The sequence below is a fragment of the Sorex fumeus genome, unplaced genomic scaffold (assembly GCF_029834395.1).
Source record: "Sorex fumeus unplaced genomic scaffold, SorFum_2.1 ptg000137l, whole genome shotgun sequence".
In the NCBI taxonomy this organism is placed as follows: domain Eukaryota; kingdom Metazoa; phylum Chordata; class Mammalia; order Eulipotyphla; family Soricidae; genus Sorex; species Sorex fumeus.
In genome coordinates, this window is record NW_026606194.1 from 1,020,596 (window position 1) to 1,040,746 (window position 20,151).

Here is a 20,151-nt window from a genome sequence, read left to right on the forward strand (position 1 = left end):
CTCCAGTGCCTACAATGTGATCAATGAGATTGTGCCAGCTCTTGGGGCACTTTTGTGGTTGTTTTTCACCCCCCCCCCAATCCATATCCAGTGGGTTCCTGCGGTCTGCCTTGCTCCAGAAGCTTTAGGAGGAAATGGAGCTTTGCTGGTTGCACTGGAGGGATTTAGCACGGCACAGGGGTCTCGGGTGTTAGTGCATTATCCTTGGGGCATCTTCACCTCCAGCTCTGGGATGGGGCAACCTGTCCTGGGTGTGGAGCTGAATATGGGGGGCTGCGGGTCTTGAGGATGCCGCACCTGCTGATAGCAGAAGTCCTGACCATCCCAAAGTTCTCAACCAGGGGTTGTGTCGGGCCCTGTCCTGCAGCTTTCTGTGTAGACATGTGTAGGTAGAATTGCCAGATCACTTTGAGCAGCCGCTCCTCAGCCCCCAATAGTGAGGGACCCTGTTGAAGCCAGTCTTTTTCATTGGCACCTGCCAGGAGGAATCCTGAGGGCCTAGTCCTAGCATGTGGCTGAGGGTTGTAAATGAATAAATAAATGAATGTCGGGACTCAGAGTTATGGTCTTGGCGGCTGTTTGCAAATTATTTTTGTGAATTTTATTTCCTTCAGAAATACAAAGACTCTCTGCTCGATATGTTATCTGTTCAGCTCCTCCCTCTCTATCTATCCCAGACCTGGAAACCCCCTGATGTCTGGATCACGTGATCCTATCCGGGAAACGAGGAAAAATGAACCTTCCTGACCAGGTAAGTACCTGGTCAAGAATATTTGAAGCCTGGCCCTTTAAGGCTCTGGGCGTATGTGCAGGTGACGTCACAAAATGCGCGACCTTTATCTACTGGCCTTGGCGTTCTGTGCGGAAGTGCCGGCGGGCGCGTGGTTGCGGAAGGTGAGGAGCGGGTGAGGGGGTACCCAGGGGGGCAGGGGTGGTCGGGGAAGGTCGGTTTCCTCGCCAGCCAGTGGTCGCTCTGAGCGCCTGAACCTCCGGGTCTCCGCCTTGTGGGCGGCGGGGTCGCTCCGTGGCGGTGGCCCGGGGTGGCGGCCCCTCACCAGGGACGCGCTGAGCGCTCCGGCCGAGAGGTTTATCTTGTTTATAAATTGATTTTGAGGGAAAAATGGTCGTTTTTAATGAGTAGAACTTATTTAGAAAGATGCGTAAGAGGGGAACGCGGCCGCGGGGTTTGATCCCGGCACCACACAGCGTCCCGGGACCAGCCTGGTGTGAGCCCAGGGCCCGGAGTAACCCCTGGGCAAAGACCCCCAGGCCCCCAAAAATAAAAGGTGGGTGGGCAGAGGAAGCACGTGGTCGAGGAGAAAAACGAATTGGAAGCGCCAAGGTTGTTCTGAAAGTTCCAGAAATAAGGACAATAACCGAACAAAGAAAAGTGGAAAAAACGTTTTAATTTTTTTATGTGTTTTAGACCCTTACCCGGTGGCGCCCAGGACTCCCTCCCTGGGGATTCGAGGACTCTTTGGGGTGTCGGGATGCGAGGCCAGCACCCTCCCTGCTGACCCATCGCTCGGGCCCCTCCCAAAGCAGAAAGCGCCAGAGCTAGAGGGAGCCTCAGTCTCCCCCAGATCTGATGGGGCGGGTGAGGGCAGTTCAGCGTTATCTTAGTTTGGGGGCGACTCCAGCAACTGGTCAGTCACAGGGGTGGGTGGGTCATCCCAGCAGTGTCCCCAGGACATCCCTTTACTGGCCCCCTGTCGTTCCTTAGGCGGATTGTGGGGTAGGGCTAAAGCGTGGAATTCCCTCATCAAAGGGACCTGGGGGGCGCATTTTTTTCCTCTTGGGGGGTGTTGAGCCCCACCTGGCTGTGTTCAGGGGTCACTCCTGGAGTTGCTCAGGGTACCACATATCTGGGTCAGCAGCATGAAGGAAAAAGCACCCTCCCCTCTGCCCTGTCGTTCTTGGGGGGTGGCGGGGCTGGATGGGGGGAGGGGCTGGGAATATTCTTCATGTGCTTGGGGTTCAGAAGCATTTGGCAGAGCCTTTGGTTTTCACTGGTTCTTGTGCATTCAGTGGGTTCTGGGAGTTCAGGGAGGTGCGGAGCTTCTCTTTCCTTTTTCTTTATTTATTTTGCATTTGGGGTCACACCCAGTGAGGCATTGTGGTTACTCCTGGCTCTAAATCCAGCAAGCACTCCTAGTGGTGCCAGGAACCATGAGAGATGCCCAGAATTAAACCCAGGTTGGCCACCTTCAAAAGAAATGCTCATTTGTCTGTGCTGTCACTCAGGCCCCAAGGTGTGGAGCTTTAAGCCAAATCAGGTTGCGGTTTGGAGGGGTGCATCAGGGTGGTGCTACAGTGGGTCTTGCAACCAAATATGCCATCTTAGCAGGAAGTAGCTTGGGCACTTCCAGAGTGGCCCTAAACCCTCTAATCATGCAATTTAGGATCACTATTGGCTACCACACCTTTATGCGTTTAAATGAATTAATTATTTAGTCTGTAGGAAGTACAACTGCAAGACTCAGTTACTTCTCCTGCCTTTGCACTCAGGGATCACTCCTGGCTGGGCTCAGGGCACCGTATGGGATGCCAGGATTCAAACTTGGTTTGACCGAGTGCAAGACAAGCACCTCACCTGCTATACTGTGTCTCCAATCTCTTTGCATAGAAATTTCTTTTATTTGGATTTTTAGGGTCACACCCAGCAATGCTCAGGGTTTACTCAGGCTTTGCATTCAAGAATCACTCCTGGCAGTGCTGGGGGACCATATGGTATTTCTGGAATCGAACCCAGGTTGGCCACATGGAAGGCAAGCTCCTTACCTGCTGTACCATCGTTCCGGCCCCAGAAATGTCTTCATTGCTTAATTTATTGTACATTTTTGGCCACAGCAGCACTCAGTGCTCAGGGGTTACTCGTGGTTCTGAGTTCATGTATCATTTTCAGCAGTGCTGGAGTGGGTGAGCCTATGTCCTGTTGCATATTGACCCCAGCTTAGCTGCTTGAAAGAAAAGCACCCTATCAATTTATTAGCTTTGCTAACCCTATGTGATTATATTTCCTCAGAAAAAAGAATTTCTGCCTCACCAGTCCAGATTCCAAGCATCTCCACTGTCCATCTCTCCAAGACCAGGGGTGTGCCCTGCTGCTGAAGTGAGTACTTGCAGAAAGGGGTTTTCCAGGGACCAGTTGCAATAGGTTCTAAATGTGTCACTCTCAGGGGCTCGTGCAGTAGTACAGCCAGGAGGGCGTTTGTCTTTCTTCCGGTCTCCAGAGTTATCCCTGCCACAACATCACTAGGTGATATTGTCCCCTGAGCATCACTAGGTATGACTCCAACGCTCCCACTTCAGAATTTGTCTTGACACATGAGCATTCTTTGAGCATCTTTTTGGGGTTGGAGTGTTTCTCCTGTCTTTCCTTCCCCCCCACTCAATTTACTACAAACTTGGAGATAATCAGAGACTCTCCCCCTCTTGTGCCTGTGTGTTTGAGATGCAGGGGGAGCCATGCCAGGTCCCCCAAAGGTAAATCAGGTGCTCATCCCTCTGAGCTCCTCTCCTTGGGTGTATCTCACTACTTGGGGAGCAGATGAGTTGAGATTTGGGGCCACACCTGTTAGTACTTGAGGTCTGTGCCCTGCTCTGTGCTCAGGGGACTAGTGGACAGTGGATACCAGGGAAGGCCCTCTGGGCTTCCAGGTGGCTGGCATCTGCTTCAGTCTGGTGTGCTCTCTCCTGTTTATTCCTTCATGGAAAGTTCATACACGTGAAATTTCTTGAGCCCTTTCAACAGATGGCTGTTAGGGGAAAATGAAGGAGTTGGAGGCTCTGAGCAAAATTATGGACTTTAAAATCTCGTTTGGGCTAAATTTAATTTTTCTTTTCTTTTTTTTTCTTTTTTCTATTTGGGACACAGCGGTAGTGCTCAGGTGTTATTTCTTGCTTGGCACTTAGGAATCACTCCTAGGAGTGCTTGTGGCACTGTATGTGATGCCGGGGACCAAACATATGCCCTGACAACTGTACTATCACTCTGGCTCCAAGTATAATTTTTCATCCTCTAAATTTTCATCCTCTTTTTCTTTTATAAAATCACATACCCATAGGAGTCAATTCATAGTCTTAAAACCTGGCCTGTAAGCCCTGAGCATTTCTGGATGTGGTCCCAACACAAAACAACAAACCCAGAGGACTGACCGTTGAGAATATATTACTAGATTTCACACCTCTTCTGTTGGCAATTAACTCCTCATTACCTTTATTTGGGCAGGAGGCTGATTGGCTATGCAGGATTTTGCCAAAGCCAGCAGTACTCCGGGATCACTCCTTGGCAATTCAGGTTGTGAAGTTAAGTCTTTTGCGTTCATGACAAGTCCCCTCCCACTCACTGTCAGCTCTTTTGCACCGCTGCAAACCTTTGAAATTGCAGCCTGTACTTCTGGCTCAGGTTTGCACCAGGAGGCCCCAGGTGCCAGCAACCCTGCCCTAACAACTATCTACCAGCTGGGCCTCATCCCTGCCCCCTGCCGGTATCTATCTCACAAGGTTCACATTATTTATAAAGAATTTGAATTCCTGCAGTCAGAGATAGGCCAGGAATGCAGGACCTGTCCTTACATGCAATCTTCCATGGTAAACTCTCCTGTACAACGCAGTATTCCCCAAGCACTACTCAGGTAAGCTCAAAGTTCTGCCACCTGTAGCAAAATCCAAACCTGCATTCTATAAAATGGGTTGGTGGAGGTTGACTTGTGAACAAATTAAATATATAGATATATATGTAGATATAGATATACACACACATACACACATATATAATATACGTCAAGCTACTGAGAGTATTCAATATGCCAGACACAGTAACAAAAAAGTCTCCAATGGAGACGTTACTGGGCCCGCTCGAGCAAATCGATGATCAACGGGAGGGCCTTTACTTTACTGTATATATATATATATATATATATATATATATATATATACACACATATATGGTCATGCCCTGTGGTTGCTGCCAAAAGGTACCAAACGGTACTCAGTGTGGTGCCGGGGTATACAGGTCAGCCGTGTACAAGGCCAGTACCCTACCAGACTATAGTTCTGGCACCTAAATTTATTGATTTATTTTTGGTTGACTTCACCCAATGAAGATTAGAGTTTACCCCGGCTCTGTTCTCATTGATAATGCTAGGTTTGGGGACCCTGTGAAGTGATAGGGATTGAACCCTGGTCGCTATGTGCCAGACAAGCAACTCGTGCTCTGTGCTATCTCTGTAGCCATCATAAAAATGCTTCTTTGCTAAGTCAAGAAAGTTGTGTTCTTTTTTCTGATTAACTACACAATTCACTTTTTTTTTTGGTTTTTCGGTCACCCCCAGTGATGCACAGGGGTTATTCTTGGCTCATGCATTCAGGAATTACTCCTGGCAGTTCTTGGGGACCATTTGGGATGTGGGAATAAAACCTGCATTGGTCGTGTCCAAGGTAAACACCCTACCAGCTGTGCTATCACTCCAGCCCCCCAAAGTTCACTTTTTGTGTTTTTGTGTTCGGATCACAGTCAGAAGTGCTCTGGGCTTACTCCTGACTCTGCACTCAGGAGTCAATCCAGGGGGGCCTGGGGGACCTATGAGAAGTGGGGGTTTGAACAGGATTTACACTTTAACAGATGTTCCCAGTCTCTCCTGGTGACTCTCTCTCACTGTCCACATTTGGTGCTCTCGAGCCACTTCTCCACCCTGGACAGCTGTTGCTTTGGACCGATGAAAGTAGAACGAGGACCAGACTGGTTGCTGATTAGTTGCCCTTTATTCAGTCTCTTGTCTATCCCCGATCTATCCAACCCTCTCTCTTACTCGCTCTCCAATGCTCTCTGTGACTCCTCTCCAAACCCCAGCCACTCTTACTCTCAGCTCTCAGCCTTCTCTCTAAGTCACAGATGTGTCCTCTAACTCTGAGTCTCTTCTTCTCTCACTGTATCATTGTCATCTTATTGTTCATCGATTGACTCAAGCAGGCCCCAGTAATGTCTCCTTCTTCCTATCCCTGAGATTTTAAGAACTGCCATATTTGAGGCTCTTTCGGGTCAGGAGAATGAGAACCGTCATTGTTACTGTTTTTTGGCATATTGAATATACCACGGGGAGTTTTCCAGACGCTGCAGTGTGGGCAGGATATTTCTGGTAGCCTGCCAGTTTTTCCAGAGTAAGACTAGATAATAAGATTTTATGTGTCCGTGCACTTCCCAGAGCACGGTTTTATAGTCTTTGGGTCTTGGCCATTGATGGGATTACGCGGCACCCGGGACAGTTAGTGGGTGTAACGCCTACATACTGGAAGATGGGAGATCTGGGTGGAGGAGGCCCATTCCCAATACGAGCAGCTTGGAGATCTAAGCCCCAGGTCCTGCACACCTGGGTTCCTCTGCCCGTTCCTTCATGCGTGAGGCTCATCCGAACTTGTGGAGAGTGGTCTTAAGCATGGCTGTGGCTCGAACCAGAGGTCTTCAGCTGCCAGGGCTCTGCTCGGGATGGGAAGGGAAACTGAACACACCTAGTAAGACAACCAGACGCTGAGTCAGGAGACTGGGCTGTTCTCTTCCAGGAGCAGGGTTTTATAGTCTCTGGGTCTTGGCCATTGATGGGATTACACAGCGCTGGGGGCAGTTGGTGGGTGTACCACCTACATACTGGAAGATAGGGGATCAGGGTGAGGAGGACCATTTCTTTTCTCAGTCTCCGTCATTCCCCCTGTCTCCCCGAAGCTGCTCATTTTCTTCTCTCACCATGACCACAATCCCCGCCTCCCCACGGGAAGTGCAATGAAAAATGGTTTTCCAGACTTCCCCATCACCTGCAGCCCACGAAGGAAAAGCAGCCCTTAGGGTGTATTATTCCTCTCCTTAGACAGACCAGCAACTTAATTGACATATTGATTTTTGCTTCCTAATGATTACCATTCTATATGGACACAGTAGTAGACACTTTTAGCGTTGTGGGTCTCCTGGGGACTTCTCACCACAGATCAGACTACAGTGCTCAGGCTGGATCAATCACTCCTAATCCCAGCAGCGTCCAAGTCTAGTTATTACTTTTTGATTCATGACAGAATTTGTCCATGACCAGGCTCTTATAGATAAGCATTATGGTACTTTGTCCAAGTTCGTTTCAATGCCAGGGTAGCTAGCTCACCACTTGCCCTGGGTCCATCTAGTCGCTCATCGGATCCCTCTTCTGAGGACCGAGGGAGTAAGGGCAATTGAGGCTTCAGTCAAGGGAGTAGGTGTCCAGGAGGTAATATTATCTGGAGACCATCAACTCTCAAGCTCAGGCTTGTCTTTCTAACTGTCTTCCTGTATCCATACAAAAAGCAATTGCTCTGAAATAGCTAACCATGCAAAAGACATTAAGGAGAAGAGAAAGACAATATTTACAAGTCAAAGTCTGATCAGGAGACAAAGGTAATTGAAAGGTTATGGGCAATCAACAAACATAAGTTCTCCCAGGCCAGGGAGCAAGGGCAGACCACTGTTATGCTACAATACCTGGTGATCCTCAGCGGTTTCTCCTGGCTCTGCACTCAGGTATTATTTCTGATGGTGCTCCGGGAGACTCTACAGGATCCTGGGGATAGAACCTTGGTTGGCCATGTGCAAGCAACACCCTACCCCAATCTACAGTTGCTCTGGTCTCAATTGGAGAGTTTAGATGCACGTAACTGTGCACAGAATGTCGTTTGAAAGGATGGAAGAGGCGCCTTGATGAAATCTTTTATAAGTGGGATTATGGGTCAGGTCCCAAGCTCCCCACATCCCAGCATACCATTCCGTTTATGTGTGATTACTCACAAGGTTGGTCACATTCCTCGATCCCACCCATGTCACTTCACTAATATTAGAGGAAAAAAAAGGAAACATTCGTGATTGGATAGACCAAAATTCCATCCATCTATGAGTCAGATGGTGCTCAGGGGACCATTTAGAATTCTGGACATTGTACCTAGATTGACTGCATGCAACACACTGTACTAGCCTGATACTCTCAGTTTGAAATCATGTTTCTGAAACTGCTTTCTGGGGTTTTCTTTGTAGCTGAGAGTCCACTGCTCGTGTGTTGTCAAGGGGTAGAGCATTGGCCGGGCCTTGCTCTCTGATGTTCTTACCAGCCTTTGCTCCTGTTCCAAGTCTCCAGCTCTCTGGGATTCTACTAGGCCAGTTCCTCTCTGAATCCCCAGGGTTGGCTTTGGAGTCACCGCTTTCATTCCCATCTGGATTTATCACTTCCCCAAGAACCTCATTGTCCTGTACCCTACCAGCTACCTACCTGCAGAGCTTGATTTCTTTTGACATGAAAACTCTCATGGCATAGACCAATGATTGGAATCCTCTGTTCTTCTACATGGCATAGACTAATGATTGGAATCCTTCTCTGTTCTTCTACATGGAAGGAGCCAGCCCTGGTGGAATGTCTCTTCCTGCACACTGTGATAAAGGCTCAAGTGAGCAATTTGGCCCTCATCCCCACAGGGATGCCGAGAAAGGTGGTATGTCTTCTGAGGGTGATCAGAAGATCACTCTTCCCATGTCCTCAGCACCATCACTTTCCCATAGAAGCCCATATTGGACAGAATCCCCAGAAATGTAAGCACTGAGGACAAAGTTTTCAGTCCAGCATCACCCGGGTGGGACTATGTGAACATCCACACAGGAGAAAAACCGTTTAAGTGTAAGGACTGTGGGAAGGTCTTTGATAGATCCTCATACCTTATACACAGGAGATTTCATACTGGAGAGTCCGTATGCATGTAAGGAATGTGCTGTGGTGTTTCTCTGACTCATACATCTTAGTATGCACAGAAAAAGTCACACTGGAAAGAAACCATATGCATATACAGAGTGAAAGTCTTTGCTTATTCCACAAGCCTTAGTACACAGAAAAACTCACACTGGAGAGATAATTTATACTTGTGAGCAAAGTTGGAAGGCATTTGCTTATTCCTGAAATCGTAGTTTTTATAATTTCTGTTTCATAGAAAACCCTTATATATGAGAGGTAGATATAAAGGCCTTTCATTTCTTCTCAGGTCTTTCTGAGCATAGGAAAGTTCATACAGGGGAATAAAATACTATTCGTGTCACTACTGTGGTACTGTGGTAGGGTCTTCACTTATTATTCAAACTTTGTTGTCCATAAGAAAACGCACATTGCATTGAATCCATATATACATATATAAATATATACATATACATAAATAAATAAATATATATATACATGTAAGGAGTGTGGCAAGGCCTTTGCTTATTTCACAGTCCCTTTGTGACACTGAAATTTTCATACTGGAGACAAACCTTATGTTTGTAAAGGCGTTGGCAAAGCCTTCACTTTCCCCTAACTCCTGTTTAAAGATAGGAAAATTCATACTCGAAGAAAACATATGTAGGGGTGTCGGAAGATTTTTACTCAATCCTCAAGCTTTGCTGTGTGAGAAAAATTTATCCTGGATTGACGCCTTATATATGAAATGATTGCAGGAAATTTTGATGCAATTGGCATAGCTTTCTGAACAGGAAAATTCACAATGCAGAGAAACCTCATATGTGTAAGAAATGTGGAAAGGTGTTCAGTTTGTCTTCAGCCCTTACTGCGCATGTGAAAAGTCATTTTGCAGTGAAACCTTATATCTGTCGGAGTGTGGGAAGGACTGTCCTGGATCCTCGGGCCTTATGCATAGGAGAATTCACAATGGAGAGAAGCTATATATAAATACACATATTTATATATATATGTAAGAATATATATATTTATGTAAGAATATGGAAAGTGCATTATTCGCACCTGCGACTTTAAAGAGAATCCTGGAAAATATCCTGTAAGTAAGGAATATAGGAAGGCCTTCATGTTCCCTCAAGCTTTAGTAAGTATAAAAGTTATGCTGGATCAGTCACTTCCATAATAACAATGGCCAGCGTCAGAACAGGGCCCTGAGGTAAAACAATTTAGTTTCAAAAAGTGGGTGGCGGGTTGATACAAAAGGACTATAAGGAAGGAAATAATCCTGTTACGTGTGAAAGCTTCCTGTGATAATAGTACCACAACTGAACGGTACTTGCTGATTATCCCCTGCACCATGGTTATGACAATGTCCTGGCATGTGGACTTCCCAGTATGTTAACTGGTAAATAATGGTTCTTAGTGATAAAGCAAGGTGGAAGGAATTAAATAAGAAGTAAATAGGTACAGACATTGCATTTTGCTGGGTACTGTCAAGACTCACCATGGTTTCATTCTTTGCTGTGACTCTGACGTGGCTCAGAGGCCCTGGTTTGCAGAGGATCATGGCAGAGATAAACCAGGATGCTGAGGTGAACTCTTGACGTTGGATAGACAGCCAAACCTCCATTCTTCATCCCCTTCTGTGTTATGTTCTGGGAGCCACATCCCGCAGTGCTGTCCATAATTTGTGTCCAGGTAGAGCCACATGCAAGGAAGCACTTCACTCGCTGTAGCATATCTGCACTCATTGTATGCAGTTTTCCATTTGATTTACACAAATACTGAGGGTAAATGTTTTGAGACTTAACATTTTGGAAGCAGTAAAATCCTAACAATCTATTCACTTAATCACTTAACTTCCCGTTAGTCGTCGATTTGCTCGAGCGGGCGCCAGTAACGTCTCCATTTGTCCCTGTCGCGTGCTAGTGTAGCCCAATGGCATCTCTTCGCTCCGGGAACATGGAGGGCCTCAAACCGATCGTTCATGACCTTGACAAAGAAGTCTGACCATCTGGTAGGTGGGCGGCCACGCGGTCTCTTGACATCCCGTGGAATCCAATCAGTAACAGCTCTAGTCCAACGGTCGTCTTTAAATCTCATTACGTGACCAGCCCATCTGATTTTCGACACCTTGGCAAATGAGACAGCGTCCCTGATCCTTGATCGTCGATGGATGTCAGAACTCCGGATTCGTTCTCTCATTTGAGTGAAACGTGATATTCCAAGCATAGCTCTTTCTATTCTTCTTTGGGAGACCTGAATGGCGTTCTCATCTTGTTTGCGTAGGGCCCAGGTCTCTGAGGCGTATGTTAATGCAGGAAGAACAGTGGAATCAAAGAGATGTGCCCGGAGCCGGAGGTTCTTCGTCCTCTTAGCTATTTCTTCGACGTTCTTGAAGGCGTTCCAAGCCGCTCTCTTCCTCCTGCGCAGCTCGGGTGCCAGGTCATTTCTCATGTTGACCTCTCGACCTAGGTACACATAGTTGTTGCATTCGGAGATGGTCGTTCCATTGAGAGCGAATGGGGCGTCAGGAACAAGGCTGTTTCTCATAAACACTGTCTTCGTAAGATTCAGCTGTAGTCCTACCTTTCCACACTCACGGTCAAAGTCGGCCAGCATTTGTGCCGCTTGGCTGATGTTTGGTGTTATTAAAACAATGTCATCAGCAAAGCGGAGGTGGTGTAGTTGCCGACCATCTATCTTCACTCCCATTCCTTCCCATTCCAGTCGGTGTCCTTGTCAACACAAACTTGGCCAAGAGCATTGATTCATTTGAATGCCTAACAACCCGAATCGGACGTTTACATTTGAATAGATGTGGCTCACTGCCTGCAGTTTCTATCTTCGTTGTCTACGCACCAACATCTCATTATGATGAAAGAGAAATCGAGAAGTTCTACATGGAGCTAGAGAAGTTCTATAAAGAAGACCACACCTTCTACAAGATCATTGTGGGTGATTTTAATGCCAAGATAGGACCGAGAAGATCAGCTGAAGAACTTCACATCGGAACCCATGGCCTAGAATGGAATGAGCAGGGTGAGAGACTGTCAGAGTTCATCATGTCGACCAAGACCATCCATGGTAACTCACAGTTCCAGAAGGCAGAATCTAAACGATGGACATGGGAGTCTCCCGGGGGACGATTCCACAACGAAATAGACCACATCATATTCAATCGACGGTTTTGCCTGACTGATGTCGCTGTTGTCCCAAAATTTCGAACGGGATCGGACCACCGTCTCCTTCGTGCAAAATTCTACTTCACAGAGCGGGGAGAAAGGGCTGCAAAGTTCAAAAAGAGAACTCCCAGAACGACCACCAACTGGGAACTCTTTGGTACTATTGCGGCAACATGGGAAGATGCCATTGTTGACAACATTGACGAGGAATACGATCGACTGGTTCAGCACCTCCATGAATGTGCGAGGAACGCCAAGAGAGAGATAGCCACAAAAAGTCGCCTATCTTCGAAAACTCTTGAGCTAATTCGCCAGCGTGGTTTGGCGCATGCCTCAGGCAACCGCAAGCTAACGTCCGAGCTTGCAAAGCAGTGCAGAGATGCGATCAGGGAAGACCTCAAAGAGAGAAGAGCAGAAGTACTGGTAGATGCGGCAGAAGCCGGGAAAAGTATTCGTAACGCCCGCCTGTCCTTCGCCAACTATAAGACCAAGATGACTGCCCTCCGACGTCCTGATGGATCCATCACATCCTCCAGAACGGCAATGGAGAAGATTATCCATGACTTCTACTCAAATCTCTTCGATAGCCATGTCCACTTGCCGACATACCAAATTCCACAGGATGGGTATGTCGTTCCCAACGTTCTCCCTTCCGAAATCCGACACGCCATTTCGTCAGTAAAGAAGCAAACAGCACCCGGCCCAGACAAGGTCAGACCTGAACACCTGAAGAACCTGCCGTCAGTACTCATCAATACACTGGCTCGGCTCTTCACTCGCTACCTGTCTGAATGCAAGGTTCCATCTCAATGGAAAACCAGCAGGACCGTACTACTGTTCAAGAAGGGAGACATCCATGACATTGGCAACTATCGCCCGATCTGCCTATTGTCTGTCATCTACAAGTTGTTCACTCGAGTCATCCTGAATAGGATTGGCAGAACACTAGATGAAGGACAACCATGTGAGCAAGCAGGGTTCCGCAAAGGATTCAGCACCATCGACCATATCCACACGATAACCAAACTCATTGAGGTTTCTCGGGAGTTCAAGATGCCGCTCTGCTTAACGTTCATTGATTTAAAGAAGGCCTTTGATTCTGTTGAGACGGAAGCGGTCATTGAAGCCCTAGCCAATCCGGGCATTCAAACCCAATACATCAGGATCCTCCGTGAGCTGTATTGCGGATTCACTACCAGGATCTCACCATTCTACAAAGAAGTGATCGTTGATGTCAAGAGAGGGGTGCGGCAGGGTGATACCATTTCACCAAAACTCTTCAGTGCCACCCTCGAGAACATCATGCGACGACTGGAATGGGAACAATCTATTATACACCAAAATGTTAAATACCATGTAGATCTGTGCAAAAGGCCAAGCTAGTACGCAAAGTGACCAGTGTGCTTTGCTGCCTGTTAGCCCCATGCATGGCTCCATGCTGGGGGTTGTTCTGTACTTAATTGTGGTGTTTTATGTACTTAATTATGTATTTTTTAAAAAATTTTATTAGTGAAACACCATGAGGTACAGTTGTAGACTTACAAATTTTTCTGCTTGGATTTCAATTATGCAATGATCAAATATCTATCCCTCCACAATTGCCCATTTTCCACCACCACGGGTCCCAGTATCCCTCCCACCCCCATTCCCCCTATCCCACCCTGCCTCTGTGGCAGGACATTCCCTTTAGTACTCTCTCTCCTTTTGGTGTTGTGGTTTGCAAAAGAGGCATTGAGTGGCAATCATGTTTGGTCTATAGTCTACTTTCAGCATGCTTCTCCCATCCTGGGAGGATCCTCCCAATTACCTTTATTTGGTGCTCCATTCTCTATCTGAGCTCCCTTTTCCTCTAGAATGTGTGTTGGGGAAAACCTGACAGTTCTTAAGAGTTACTTCTGGTGGTTCCCATGCCACTATTGGGGATGTCAGGGACTGAATTCAGGTTGACCGAGTTCATGACAAGTGCCCAACACACTATACTACCCCTCGGGCCACTGTTGGTTTGAAATATTGTTTCTGAAACTGCCTCCTAGGGTTTTTCTTGTAGGCATGAGTCCACTGCTCTGGTGTTGTTAAGGGGTAGAAGCCTTTCCTCCAGTTCCAGTGTCTCTCTGGCTCTCTGGGTTGTTTCTAGAGCAGTTCCTCTCTGCATCTCCAGGGCAGGCTTCAGAGTCACTGTGCAATACAGGATCAGGGGACTTCCTCTCCAGACCCCCACTTTGTGACTGAGCTCTCTAGCCACCACTTCTCAGTCCTTTATGTGAGCCCATTCCACGTGCAGTACACTTTTTTTTTTCTTTTTGGGTCACACCCAGCAGTACTCAGGGGTTTCTCCTGGCTCTTCTGCACTCCTGGCCCTGCTTGGGGGACCATATAGAATCCAGATGTTGAACCTGGGTAAGCTGCGTAGAAAGCAAACCCCATATCCACTGTGCTATCGCTCCAGCCAACCAGCCTTACACATTTACCTGCATTTTCCTAGTTTTTCTCTGCGCAGCTGGTCTCTGGCCATTTAAGGCTGCTTGCAGAAGCGGAAGTGACATCACAGCAGGGCATTTTGGTGTTTGCTTGCAAGAAGCTTGATCAGCCTCCATTTGTTGTGCAGGTGAGGGGTGAAGTGGCTGTTCCGCGTGGAAGGGGTCTGTGAAGGCCGGTCTCCTGGCAGAACACTAGCGGCCTCCCGTGAGTGCCCCGCCCTGCGCATCCCAGTCTCCACACTGTGAGGGGTGGGGCCAAGCCAGCTCTAAGGATACTTTTCCGCTCCTTTTTCAACCGATATCCAGGTGGTTCCTGAGGCACGCCAGGGTTTTGTGGGGGACGCGGAACTTTGGTGAGTGCAGTGGGGGCTGTAAAGGGGTGCAGGGGTCACGGGTGTGAGTCCATGGTTCTGGGGATCCCCTGCAGCCACAGTCGCCTTCAGCTGCGCCGTAAGGCAGTGGCGGGTGGGTACGGGGCTGAGCGTGGTGGCTACAGAGCATCAAGGCTGGGTGGTCCTGACCCTCCCAGCACGGGACTGTGCTGGGCGCTGTCCTGGACGCTTTGGCCCCGACCTCAGTGCTGTAGAACCTTCAAATTCTCTTAGAGGACTGGAGAGATAGAACAGAGGTTAGGGTGTTTGCTTTGCATCAGGCCCACCCAAGTTCGATCTCCGAGCTCCACCAGGATGGGTGCCTCAGCGCAGAGTCATTAGTTTCTCGTCCATATCGCCATTGATTCCTCCAAAACTATAAAAGGCCTGTTCATTTTTGAGTGGTGGGAGTGGCAGCTCCCAAATGGCAAATAACACTGTAGCCCTCAGTCACTATTCATTAGTAGCCTTGATGTCCAGACCATCCTGTGGGCGTGGTTCTAGGGATGGTTGCGATTTGCAAATGAAAATTTACTTTGGGGCTATTTTGGTTGTATTTTGGGCGCTTCTGTGGAAGCTCGGGGCTTACTTCAGGAGCAGCACTCTGGAATACTTTTTTTTTAAGTTCTTTATGGTTCATGTGAGATGCCGAATATCGATCTGGGTCAGCATGGGCATCGCCCCTCCCAGCTTACTATCTCTGACTCCACATTGTTGTTTTTTTCTAACGTAGGATTTCTTTATCCTAAAATCAAGTTGAAAATTGCACCCCGACTCTTCCTCTCTCCCTGATCAGGCAAAACTCGGCTATTGCACTGAGTACTGAGAGTTGTGTTCCAATAATGTATGGGCATGCGCTGTGTGCCTTTGGTGGCTATGATTGGTCTCCCCACCCTGACCGGTGAAGGGTGACAGAGGATCGAAGAAGGAAACGGGCCCAGGCTCTTGGTGATCTGCTGGATATTAACCCACAGTGTTTTAGGCTTCATCTATGAATTGCCCCTTTTCCTTCTTCCAGAGAAGCTTATCATGTCCTTGCTAACATCTCTAATTTAGTTAAAGTTTATCTTTAACATTTCCTTTGTATGTAACAGTTCCCTCGCGTTGTCTCAGTTCCCCACGTCAGTCTTGATTACTTATAAACCATAACTTTCTGGTAATTCTCAACTTTGTATTTGTACAAGCTTTGTAGTTGAAGTGGCTGTGTATTTGTACCTGCTTTCCTGTTTCCCCTATAGTTTTTTATGTTTTTACTCTACAGCACTGTTCTTTGGTTAAACACAGAAAGACCATCGATGCTTATACTCCTAATATTTGGGAGTTGATGGACTCAAGTATATCCACTCCTGGGCATAATTGCTTGGTCATAATTACTTGACTCGAGCTTCAGTTGCTGTAGCTCCTAACACACCAAAAGGGAGGTTCTGCCGTGGGACTTGGATGGACCCGGGGCAAGTGGGAAAACTACCCTGGCTTCGGAATGGAACATTCTAGAATGCATGGTCTTGATGCAAACTGTTACAACGTTAGAGATAGGACCCCCATGGGGAAGGACAAGCTGAACTGGCCTGAAGACTTAGTCTGGGGTTTACAGTAAGAGCCTTGCTTGCTCTCAGAGCCCATAGAAGTAAGTGTTAAAAGCTTTATATGCTCTGGGGGCTGGAGAGATAGCACAGCAGGTAGTGTGTTTGCCTTGCAGGCAGCCGACCTGGGTTTGATTTCCAACATCCCTTATGGTACCCTGAGAAGTGCCAGGAGTAACTCCTGAGCGCAGAGCCAGGAGTATCCCCTTGTATCACCGGGTGTGACCCAAAAAAGAAAAAAAAAAGCCTTATTTGCTGTCAAAGCCCAGAGAATTAAGTTTTGGCATCTTTGTCTCTTACTGTGTTTATCCAAACAACTACAAGTGTTGATAACTTATACAACTAGAGGAAAAGATAAGAGACAGAGTGTCTCCTTGGGTGAATCTCCCCCATGAGAATTTCCTCTGCCAAATATTTATCTGCGTAAATGATCAGTCATTCCTATGTCCTTACCTCATGCCCCCTCAGATGTTCTCAAAGTATGGTAGCTGTTCTCCAATAAACAGGTCACTTTTACCATCAGGATGTGATTTTATGTCTTCCTTTCACTCTTTCTCTGTTGGGAAGGGTTCCAGAGTTGTGGAGGGAGCGCTGGGCTACCAACACCTCACCGCACCCTAACATTATACGTTGTGGACTCACAGTGATGAGTTGCTCTTTATTCCGTTCTCCTGTGTACCTATACCAGTCTCCCACTGCTCCTCATTCCCTCTCCTCACCTGTCTTCCACAGCCTTTATTCTACAGCCCATCCCACAGAGTTAGGGGTAGAAAATACACAGAGATGTGGTTGTACAATCAAAGGATGTAAAGCCCTTCCCTCAGGGGAAACTTCTAGGACAAAAATCTAACTTGAAGGAGAGATCAGCTCAAGGGCAGGATTTTCTCTAAGGACATATTTTTTCTTTGCTTAGTTAATATTCATTGAAACAGTCATCTTAAATTTACACTTACTCTTTCTTTTCATTTTGAATGGACACAGTAAGAGGTATATTAAGTTTATAGGGTGTCTCCTATAGCTCCCAGACTACACTCCCCAGGACAGGTTAGTCCATCCTAAGCACAGAAGGATCCTTATCCAGTTGCTTATGTTTGGATCATAATGGAATTTGTTATGGTGCTTACCTGTTCCTTTTCAATGCAAGGATAGCTCACTTCTATCCTGTGTCCATTTAGTCTCTTGCTTTTGGGGTGCGAAGAACAAAGGGCAGCTGAGGTTTAAGTCTCATAAACATGACAATGCCCAGGAGTATATAGTGTCTGCAGTCAATTAACTCTGAAGTTACAAAAGCATAATATTGCCTTCCTTTTTATATACAAAGCTGAGGGCTGGGGACATGGCCATCCCAATCCTCCCAGCACAATCTTCCCAACCTGGGACTGCACTGGTCCTTGTTCAGGAGCAAAAAAGGATATTTTTTTCTAAAGTAAACTGTAGAGGATATAAAGGAAAGAGAAAGTCAACATTTTATTTACAAATACAAAATCCAGAGATCTCTGAAGAATCTGACTTTACAATTCACAGGTTGTGGTTATGGGAAATGGGTGAATAATGTATAGCGGAAGCAGAGCACAGGGAAGTTAAAGATGAATACTAAGGAAATGGGAGTGATTGGGATGGTTATTACTCAGTTAGCCTCAGCACCTTGTAGCAGATGAGAAACGATGAACCAATATTAAACCTAAATTGTTTAGAACTAGAATCCGACCAGGGTAGAGGGTTTTGTTTTTTTAAGCAAGAAAGTTTTGGTTTTCCAGGAGTCAGGACATTTGCTCAGAAATCTCACTGGGTGTGGTAGGAGCACATTTACTTAGGGCTGTAGCCATAGTACAGTGAGTATGAATTTAACCATCCAAGCAATCGACCCAAATTCTATCCCCTGCATCCCATAATGTCTGTACCAGAGTGATTCCTGCATATAGAGCTAGGAGTAAGCACTGAATCTGCCGGTTGTGGCCCCAAAACAAAAATCACACAAAGTCACAGTTATATATACAAATATATATGCACAAACAATGGTGAAAGAACAATAGGGGTTCAGAAGAAACTGTGAGTTTCTGTAGCAGGGATAGATCAAAAATAGGGGATTTTTTTTTCTTTTTTGGGTCACTCCTGGCGATGCACAGGGATTACTCTTGGCTTTGCACTGACGAGTGCTCAGGGGACCACATGGGATGCTGGGAATCGAACCTGGGTTGGTCGCGTGCAAGGCAAACACACTACCCGCTGTGCTGTCTCTCCAGCCCCAAGGATAGGGAAGTTTTAAGGACCAGAAATTTGAGTCTTTTAATGTTTCACTCTCAAATTTGTCTTTGTACATCATTTTTCCCCGCTTCGGTAGAATTTGCCTTTTTTCTTGTTATATTTTTCACCGCAGCCTACAGTGCTCAGTGTTTACTCTTGTCTCTGAGCTCGGGGATCATTTGACAGGAGTCAGGGTAACATTCTGTGTTTAGATAACATTGATTCGATGTTAGTTGACAACTGCAGGATCAGGGGACTTCTCCTTACCCCCAATCCCACAGTGTGTGACCGACCAGTCCAGCATTTGCCTCTCCACTCCTCTATTCGAGTCCATCCCCCTTGCAGCACAGATTTACCTGGGTGGCAAAAAGGTTCTCAGTGCTTAGACTCTGGCTCTTTAAGGTACCTAATCGAAATGGACGTGATGTCATAAGTGATGTCATAAATGTTATGGTTCATTTTCCATTCCTGACTCAGACACTGGGGCTGTGGCTCACTTGGCAAAGGACAAGTATATTTGCTCCCCATCCTGGAAGGGGGACTCTGAAGAAGGATTTAGTTGCAGGATTCGAGCAACCTCCTGTGAGCAACCTGCGCCTTCCCGTTTCCACACTCTGAGCCGAGGGGCCGAGCCAACTTGGGGGGCACTTTTGCGCTGGTTTTTCACTTGTTCGCCAACATCAAGGTGGATCGTGAGGTGTGATGGAGGTTTTAGGGGGACGCAGAGCTTTGGGGGTGCGGTGGGGGCTGTCTCAGGGTTCAGGAGTGACAGTTCTGAGTTTGTGATTCTGGGGTGCCTCTTTCGCCACGATTGTCTCCAGCTCTGGGATGGGGCAACAGTGGGTGAATGCGGGAATCATCTGAGGGCTTGGCTATTCCAATCGTCCAGCAGTCTCATGTTTGAACCATTGGCCCTAAGCTCGCTTCTGTAGAATCTCCAGATTTGAGGGGCAGAGCTTCAGCCCCTCCACCTAATTGCAGGAGACCTGTTACTGGTCATCTTCCTTGTCTGCCGTGATAGCCGCGATCATGCGGGGTATATGGGGCGGGGGGGAGGGGGCCTGCAGGTGGCAGAGGTTTGCCAATGAAAATGTATTTGGGGGGCTATTTTTGGTTCTTTATATTTTAGGGGGGAGAGAGAGCAAGTACGCGGAGATGCTCATGAGTTACTCGAGTTTCTAGGCTCAGGTATTATCCCTGGCAATGCTGGGGGCTATATGGGATACAGAGGATTGATTGGTTCATCTAGTCAAGCACCCAGTTCACATTATTGCCTTCTAACCACAATACCAGTGTATCTTTTTCTGGTTCATGAGTTTCAGGTCCCTCACATCAAGCTGCAAAGCACGCCTGACTCTTCATCTCTCCCTGAGCAAACGACACCTGCCATTGTGGTAAATACTGAGGTCCCCAGGACAGATTGCCCAGGTGCATGTCCTTATCCACCCTGCAAGTGAGTGTCGAAGGTTTGTTCACTCTAAGTCACATGGTGGAGCCACATTCCAGGCTACGGTTCCCATGGGGCAGCACTGCTGCCAGCCTGCAGGGGGGCGCTAGTATTCGGG